Raw genomic sequence first — 8,344 nt, 5'->3', positions numbered from 1 at the left:
TTGGGGCGGACATGTTTACAGATGAAGTGAACGGTGTGGGTTTTATACGAGGATTTCTTACTCAGATAAACAGTGTGTGTGTGTGTGTAACAGTACAGAACAGGGCATCAGAGGATTTTAACCACGATGGAGCAGAGAGAATCGTTGCTGTAGAAACGGCACCAAAGGGCCTGATTGGGCGTTGGCTTCTCATGCTGCTCTGAGATAAAGAATTACAGTTAGGGTGGAGAGAGAAGAGGGGTGGAGTCAGAGAGAGAGAGAGAGAGAGAGAGATCGACAGGAGCAGTGGAAAAAAGAGATGTGAGAATACATATATGTATATAAATAGAAGGAGAGAGAGAAAGAGAGGTGAAGTAAAGAAGAGAGGAGAAAAACAAAAACTGAGAGACTCTTAAAGAGAAAAGACCAAAGTGTGAGGCCGTGGAGCAGAAGAGCAGGATGGGAGGAAGTGCGCATCTGTCAGTGTAGGATTTTCTCATCAGTGTGGAAAGCCAAGCCGCGTGGGTTTGTTTTGCATTTATTTCCTTTCTTACTAATTTCTCTCGTCTCTCCTGCACCGATGTTCTTCTTCTGTAATCATGCGCTGTGCGTTTTCAGCAGTCGAGCCTCGCTGAAACAGATGAGTAGCATGATTAACTACTCAGCAATAGCTACTGAAGTGAGACTCATTTCAGGAACAGAGATTATAAAGCGTTTATTATATATTTAGAACATTTACAGGTACACAACAGAGCATTTTAACAAGTGTGATATAAGACGAAAATAAGCTTAAATTACAAAAAAAAAGGGTAAGATTAAAATACAATAAATGGAAAAATATGGGGGAATCCATATGTAGCATGACGAGCTATTCTGTGCATAATTAAGTCAAATATAATGTAGTAAATATTATTCTCGTCTCTCGTCTTCTTCCGCTTTATCCGGGACCGGGTCGCGGAGGCAGCAGTCTAAGCAGGGAAGCCCAAACTTCCCTTTCCCCAGACACCTCGGCCAGCTCCTCGGGAAGAACACCGAGGCGTTCCCAGGCCAGCCGAGAGACATAGTCCCTCCAGCGTGTCCTGGGTCTTCCCCGGGGCCTCCTCCCGGGGGGACATGCCTGGAACACCTCCCCAGGGAGGCGTCCAGGAGGCATCCGAAAAAGATGCCCGAGCCACCTCAGCTGATTCCTCTCGATGTGGAGCAGCAGCGGCTCTACTCCGAGCTCCTCCCGAGTGACTGTGCTTCTCACCCTATCTCTAAGGGAGCGCCCAGCCACCCTGCGAAGGAAACTCATTTCGGCCGCTTGTATCCGCGATCTTGTCCTTTCGGTCATTACCCAAAGCTCATGACCATAGGTGAGAGTCGGAACGTAGATCGACCGGTAAATTGAGAGCTTCGCCTTTTGGCTCAGCTCCTTCTTCACCACAACGGACCGGTAAAGCGACCGCATCACTGCGGAGGCTGCACCGATCCGCCTGTCGATCTCACGCTCCATCCTTCCCTCACTCGTGAACAAGATCCCGAGATACTTAAACTCCTCCACTTGAGGCAGAACTTCTCCACCAACCTGGAGAGGGCAAGCCACCCTTTTCCGGTCGAGAACCATGGCCTCGGACTTGGAGGTGCTGATTCTCATCCCAGCCGCTTCACACTCGACTGCAAACCGCACCAGTGCATGCTGAAGGTCCTGGTTTGAAGAAGCCAACAGGACAACATCATCCGCAAAAAGCAGAGATGAAATCCTGTGGTTCCCAAACAGGATTCCTTCTGGCCCCTGGCTGCGCCTAGAAATTCTGTCCATAAAAATTATGAACAGAACCGGTGACAAAGGGCAGCCCTGCCGGAGTCCAACATGCACTGGGAACAGGTCTGACTTACTGCCGGCAATGCGAACCAGACTCCTGCTCCGTTCGTACAGGGACCGGACAGCCCTTAGCAAAGAGCCCCGAACCCCATACTCCCGAAGCACCCCCCACAGAATACTACGGGGGACACGGTCGAATGCCTTCTCCAGATCCACAAAGCACATGTGGACTGGTTGGGCAAACTCCCATGAACCCTCGAGCACCCTATGAAGGGTATAGAGCTGGTCCAGTGTTCCGCGACCAGGACGAAAACCGCATTGTTCCTCCTGGATCCGAGGTTCGACTATTGGTCGAATTCTCCTCTCCAGTACCCTGGAGTAAACCTTCCCTGGGAGGCTGAGAAGTGTGATTCCCCTATAATTGGGGCACACTCTCCGGTCCCCTTTCTTAAAAAGAGGGACCACCACCCCAGTCTGCCACTCCAGAGGCACTGTCCCTGACCGCCACGCGATGTTGCAGAGGCGTGTCAACCAAGACAGCCCCACAACATCCAGAGACTTGAGATACTCAGGGCGGATCTCATCCACTCCCGGTGCCTTGCCACCGAGGAGCTTGCAAACCACCTCAGTGACTTCGGCTTGGGTAATGGACGAGTCCACCTCTGAGTCATCAGCCTCAGTCTCCTCAGTGGAAGACATGACGGTGGGATTGAGGAGATCCTCAAAGTATTCCTTCCACCGCCCGACAATGTCCCCAGTCGAGGTCAACAGCTCCCCACCCGCACTGTAAACAGTGTTGGCAGAGTACTGCTTCCCCCTCCTGAGGCGCCGGACGGTTTGCCAGAATTTCTTCGAGGCCAACCGATAGTCCTTCTCCATGGCCTCCCCGAACTCCTCCCAGTTCCGAGTTTTTGCTTCCGCAACTGCCCGAGCTGCAGCACGCCTGGCCTGCCGATACCCCTCAGCTGCCTCGGGAGTCCTGGAGGTTAACATGGCCCGATAGGACTCCTTCTTCAGCTTGACGGCATCCCTTACTTCTGGTGTCCACCACCGGGTTCGGGGATTGCCGCCACGACAGGCACCGGAGACCTTGCGGCCACAGCTCCGAACAGCTGCGTCCACAATGGAGGTAGAGAACATGGTCCACTCAGACTCAATGTCCCCCGCCTCCCTCGGAAGCTGGGAAAAGCTCTCCCGGAGGTGGGAGTTAAAGACCTCCCCGACAGAGTGCTCGGCCAGACGTTCCCAGCAGACCCTCACCATACGTTTGGGCCTGCCAGGTCTGTCCAGCTTCCTCCTCCGCCAGCGGATCCAACTCACCACCAGGTGGTGATCAGTTGACAGCTCAGCCCCTCTCTTCACCCGAGTGTCCAAGACATAGGGCCGGAGATCAGATGAAACGACTACAAAGTCTATCATTGACCTCCGACCTAAGGTGTCCTGGTGCCACGTGCACTTATGGACACCCCTATGCTCGAACATGGTGTTCGTTATGGACAAACCGTGACTAGCACAGAAGTCCAATAACAAAACACCACTCGGGTTCAGATCGGGGAGGCCGTTCCTCCCAACCACGCCCCTCCAGGTGTCACTGTCATCTCCCACGTGAGCATTGAAGTCCCCCAGTAACACAATGGAGTCCCCAGTCTGAGCACTCCTCAGTACCTCTCCCAGGGACTCCAAGAAGGCCGGATACTCTATACTGCTATTTGGGCCATAGGCACAAACAACAGCAAGAGCCCTCTCCCCAATCCGAAGGCGCAGCGAGGCGACCCTCTCGTTCACTGGGGTAAACTCCAACACATGGTGGCTGAGCTGGGGAGCTATAAGCAAGCCCACACCAGCCCGCCGCCGCTCACCACGGGCGACTCCAGAGAAGTGGAGAGTCCAGCCCCTCTCGAGGAGCTGGGTTCCAGAGCCCAAGCTGTGCGTGGAGGTGAGCCCGACTATCTCTAGCCGGTACCTCTCAACCTCCCGCACAAGCTCAGGCTCTTTCCCCCCAGCGAAGTGACATTCCATGTCCCAACAGCCAGCCGCTGTGTCCGGGGATCAGGTCGTCGAGGCCCCTGCCTTCGACTGCCACCCAATCCACATTGCACCAGTCCCCTACTGCTACCTCTGTGGGTGGTGAACCCACAGGAGGTCGGGCCCACGTCACCTCTTCGGGCTGAGCCCGGCCGGGCCCCATGGGCAAAGGCCCGGACACCAAGCGCTCGCATACGAGCCCCAACCCCGGGCCTGGCTCCAGGGTGGGGCCCCGGCTGCGTCATCCCGGGCGACGTCACGGTCCTCGGATTTTTCTCCATAGGGGTTTTGGTGAACTGCTCTTAGTCTGGCCTGTCACCTAGGACCTGTCTGCCTTGGGAAACCCTGACAGGGGCATAATGCCCCCGACAACATAGCTCCTAGGATCATTCAAGCACACAAACCCCTCCACCACAATAAGGTGGCAGTTCAAGGAGGGGGTAAATATTATTATTGTATTATATTAATTAGTAAAAATATTAAAGTAGTTAATGTACAAAAGTAAACCAAAATTACAAACCAAAAAATGAATGTAGTGATTAAATAAATAAATAAATAAATAGGTTCTTTTTAAAATTTCTGATTGTTGATGGCTGAGAGCGTGAGACGTTGAGCAGTTATTTTATTTTTGTTTTTATTTGGTTGTATAATGTCCCTATTATTAGTTAAACCAACTTCTTTCATTTTTCTTTCTTTTTTTCTCTCTATCACCACCTTGTAAAGCTGTATCATTAAGGGTGGGTGTTAAAAGGTTCCTCTCCCCCATGCATGCTCGTCTGAGCTGAAACAAAACGTTAATAAGAACAAGGTTGAACTAAAATGCTCATTTTCCGATCTGTATATTTACTGGTCTGTTGTGGGGCTGCACGGTGGTGCAGTGGTTAGCGCTGTCGCCTCACAGCAAGAAGGTCCGGGTTCGAGCCCCGTGGCCGACGAGGGCCTTTCTGTGCGGAGTTTGCATGTTCTCACCGTGTCCGCGTGGGTTTCCTCCAGGTGCTCCGGTTTCCCCCACAGTCCAAAGACATGCAGGTTAGGTTAACTGGTGGCTCTAAATTGACCGTAGGTGTGAGTGTGAGTGTGAATGGTTGTCTGTGTCTATGTGTCAGCCCTGTGATGACCTGGCGACTTGTCCAGGGTGTACCCCGCCTTTCGCCCGTAGTCAGCTGGGATAGGCTCCAGCTTGCCTGCGACCCTGTAGAACAGGATAAAGCGGCTACAGATAATGAGATGAGATGAGACCTGTTCTGTTGTGTTTATTACTTAGCAATGTACAGGTTCCTTTCCCTAAAGTAGCTTGTTCAGCTTTTACAGCAAGACAAATATCATTCATTTTAAAATGCTCACTATTTATCTAAGTGATGATTAGTAACAGAGCACTCCTACCTTTCTCAGTGCTCAGGAAATCTCCTGATTGCAGGTGGGAGTGGAATTACAAAAAGATGGTGGGAATGGGACTTCATATTTACACAGCAGCCAGCTTTGAACATCATGTCGTTTTTAAACATACTCAGGTTGTTTATAAGGGATTAAATCCATGCACAGGGCACTTTGTGTTGGGGGAAAATGGTATGTTCTGCTTCTAGAATTAAACAAATAAAGTTAAATGGTTGATTTTGACCAGGACAGAACAGAACAGGGTTAATCTTTTTAATCTGTAGCTTGTGTGTGAGAGACAGACAGAGAGAGAGAGACTCCTAGGTCCCTACAGGATGGAGAAGAGTATTGTATGAGATAAGGACAATTGATCAGGACATGTCAAGGGCAGGAAGCCAGATCTCTGGGTGTGTGTGTGTGTGTGTGTGCACGCTTGAGAGAGAGAGAGAGAGAGAGAGAGAGACAGTGTGTGTGTGTGCACGCATGAGAGAGAGAGAGAGAGAGAGAGAGAGAGAGAGAAAGACAGTGTGTGTGTGTGTGTGTGTGTGTGTGTGTGAGAGAGAGAGAAAGAGAGAGAGAGAGAGAGACAGCAAGAGAGAGAGAGAGAGACAGACAGACAGACAGAAAGACAGTGAGAGAGAGAGAGCAAGAGAGAGAAAAACCAGACAGATAGACAGACAGAGAAAGAGCCAGACAGCGAGAGAAAGAGAGAGACAGACAGAGAGACAGACAGACAGACAGACAGTGTGTGTGTGAGAGAGAGAGACAGACAGACAGAGAGACAGTGTGTGTGTGAGAGAGAGAGAGAGAGAGAGAGAACCAGACAGACAGAGAGAGAGAGCCAGAGAGCGAGAGACAGACAGAGAGACAGTGAGAGAGAGAGAGAGAACCAGACAGACAGACAAAGAGCCAGAGAGAGAGAGAGAGACCCCTCATTTTCAGATGCTGTGCAAGCAAATTGCATGACCAGAGTATCTGGTCACTGTCGATATCACCGAGTAAGATTTCTCCTCAATAATAAGGAATAAAATGTTATATTGTTCAAATGTCTCATGCACTTGGACTTGAACTTGATCATCTCATCAAGCTGAAGAATTAAATTATCATCCATGCAGTAGGTCAAATAGGAGCCGTTTAAAACCATTTCCCAAATCAAACCCTGATTGAAGAGCGTCTGATGCAGATGGGTCCCTCAGCCACCGTTCGCCTCACTGGTGATAAATCATGTCTGTAGAGCAGCGTTAAGTTGGTTAAAGCGTCAGCATGGGGGTGTTCAACGGGACGCCCTTCACACCTCAGTGATTTCAAGCAGAACCATATAGGATAACCAGCAAGCTAAACAGCGGAGTGGAAAGGAGCAGATAAAGGAGTTTACAAGAACAGAAGAGACAGTGTAGATTTAAATGAGAAATAAGGTTGTGATGATGTATCGGTATGATGATATATTGTGGTAAGGGAATTTGAATTAATGGTCTTCAGTGCAGAATGTCAATTGAAAGAGGTGAAGTCTGCTTTAAATAATATTCTAGCAATAACTGAATCCTCACACTGCTGGTGCATTTGTTATGTGGGGTTTCATGTCCTGGTGAAAATAGAAAGCTGGAAACAGATAAAATTATGCACTTGCTTGAAAACTATATTTCACCATGAGCCAAATAGAGCTAAACTGCGATAATCATGAAACGTTTGCTAGCTAGATGAAATCTCTGCACTTAAAAAAAAATTAAAACCTGTCATATTACAGAACATGGTTATAATTTAGTGTATAGAACATGCAGATGGCAAACAGTAAAGCTTACAGAAGTAAGCTGATAGTCTAAGGCTGGTAAGCTAACTGTCAGCGATTGATATCAAGTTCAGTGCACGTTTTTGTCCTGCAGTCACCCTAATAACATTATACCCTGTTTTTTGTTTTTTTTTTGTTTTGCTTTGTTCTTTCCCTGTTTCATCACCTGCCAGTTCCCACTCACCAGCCAGCTAATGTTCTTCCTCCAAGACCAGTGAAGCTAACCAACTTCATGCAGTGTAACTCACTAAAAGGAAAGCATTATCTGCCCTCTTCTACATACATAAGCTCACATATGTGAGTATCTCTGTGGTTGAGAGAGAGAGAGAGAGTAGGACGCACCTCCCACCCAGTGAGCATGGCCAGTTTTTTTTTTTTTCTTCTCCTTAGACTCCCACTAGCTTCCTAGTCTTGGGGAAGCCATGGCCTAATGGTTAGATAAGCAACTTTGGGACCAAAAGGTTGCTGGTTCAAGTCCTTGGACCAGCGGGACTGGCTGAAGTACCCTTGAGCAAGGCACCTAATCCCCAACCGTTCTGGTAAGCGTGGTGGCGTATCTTGTGTCTGCTTAGCCCAGACCTGGGCATTTTGCGGGCCGCATCCGGCCCTTTGGTTCATTCTGACCGGCCCACGTAAGGTTAATTAGAAATTACAAAATAAACGTATTTTCTAATTTTACCTCATGCATGGACTGAATGTGCATTGCTTTTATTTTGAAGTTGTGTTCAACAAAAATGCAATGCGTGCGACATGAACATGACATGAAATCCCACGAAACCTAATCCCGCGATAACTACTTCCATAATTTGTCCAGACCAACCACAAACTTGTACGTCATCCTTCAAACGGTCCAGCCAATCACATAGTGTGACGTCACCAGCAAGCGCCGGAGCCCGAGCCGATCTGTAGATCTGATACCTACACCGAATCGACACGGCATCATTATTATAATATGACGTATCTTGCTTGATATGTGGAGTAGAAAGACAATATTGTGATGTCTTTATTGTGTTTTGGGGTGAATGTGACTGAAAAAAAATGGTACAAACGTTCACATTTTGTTAACCATTGTTTTGGGAAATTTGATTGAATAAATGACCTTTTTTTTGTAAGGCAACCTCGTTTTTTCCATACTCTTACCAGTCTTAGCAGCTTGTAAAAACAATGTTATTTACTGCTTTATATAAAGAAATACAATTAATATTACGCAGAATTTTTAGTTCAGCCTTTTGGTCCGGCCCTCCACAAAATTTTCTGTTTCTCATGTGGCCCCATGGAAAAAATAATTGCCCACCCCTGGCTTAGCCAAAGAAAAACTGATGATGTAATGGCCAAAACTAAAAAAACTAGTTTCCAACCCACAGGCGGCTTTGTCC

The 8,344-nt window shown here is 48.5% G+C and overlaps 1 protein-coding gene across 1 annotated transcript in view; it reads left to right on the top strand.

Annotated features, from left to right (window-relative positions):
* Positions 1-276: 276 nt before the first annotated feature.
* dmtn (dematin actin binding protein) overlaps positions 277-8,344 on the top strand; it is a 60,927-nt gene continuing 52,859 nt past the window's right edge. Inside the window, exon 1 of the mRNA XM_060908394.1 lies at positions 277-500. The gene's annotated coding sequence lies outside the window, so the exon portion shown is untranslated. The remainder of the gene's footprint in view (positions 501-8,344) is intronic.

Source organism: Neoarius graeffei, chromosome 25, assembly GCF_027579695.1.
Source record: "Neoarius graeffei isolate fNeoGra1 chromosome 25, fNeoGra1.pri, whole genome shotgun sequence".
NCBI classification, from domain to species: Eukaryota; Metazoa; Chordata; class Actinopteri; order Siluriformes; family Ariidae; genus Neoarius; species Neoarius graeffei.
This window is presented reverse-complemented; position numbering and strand designations above follow the sequence as displayed.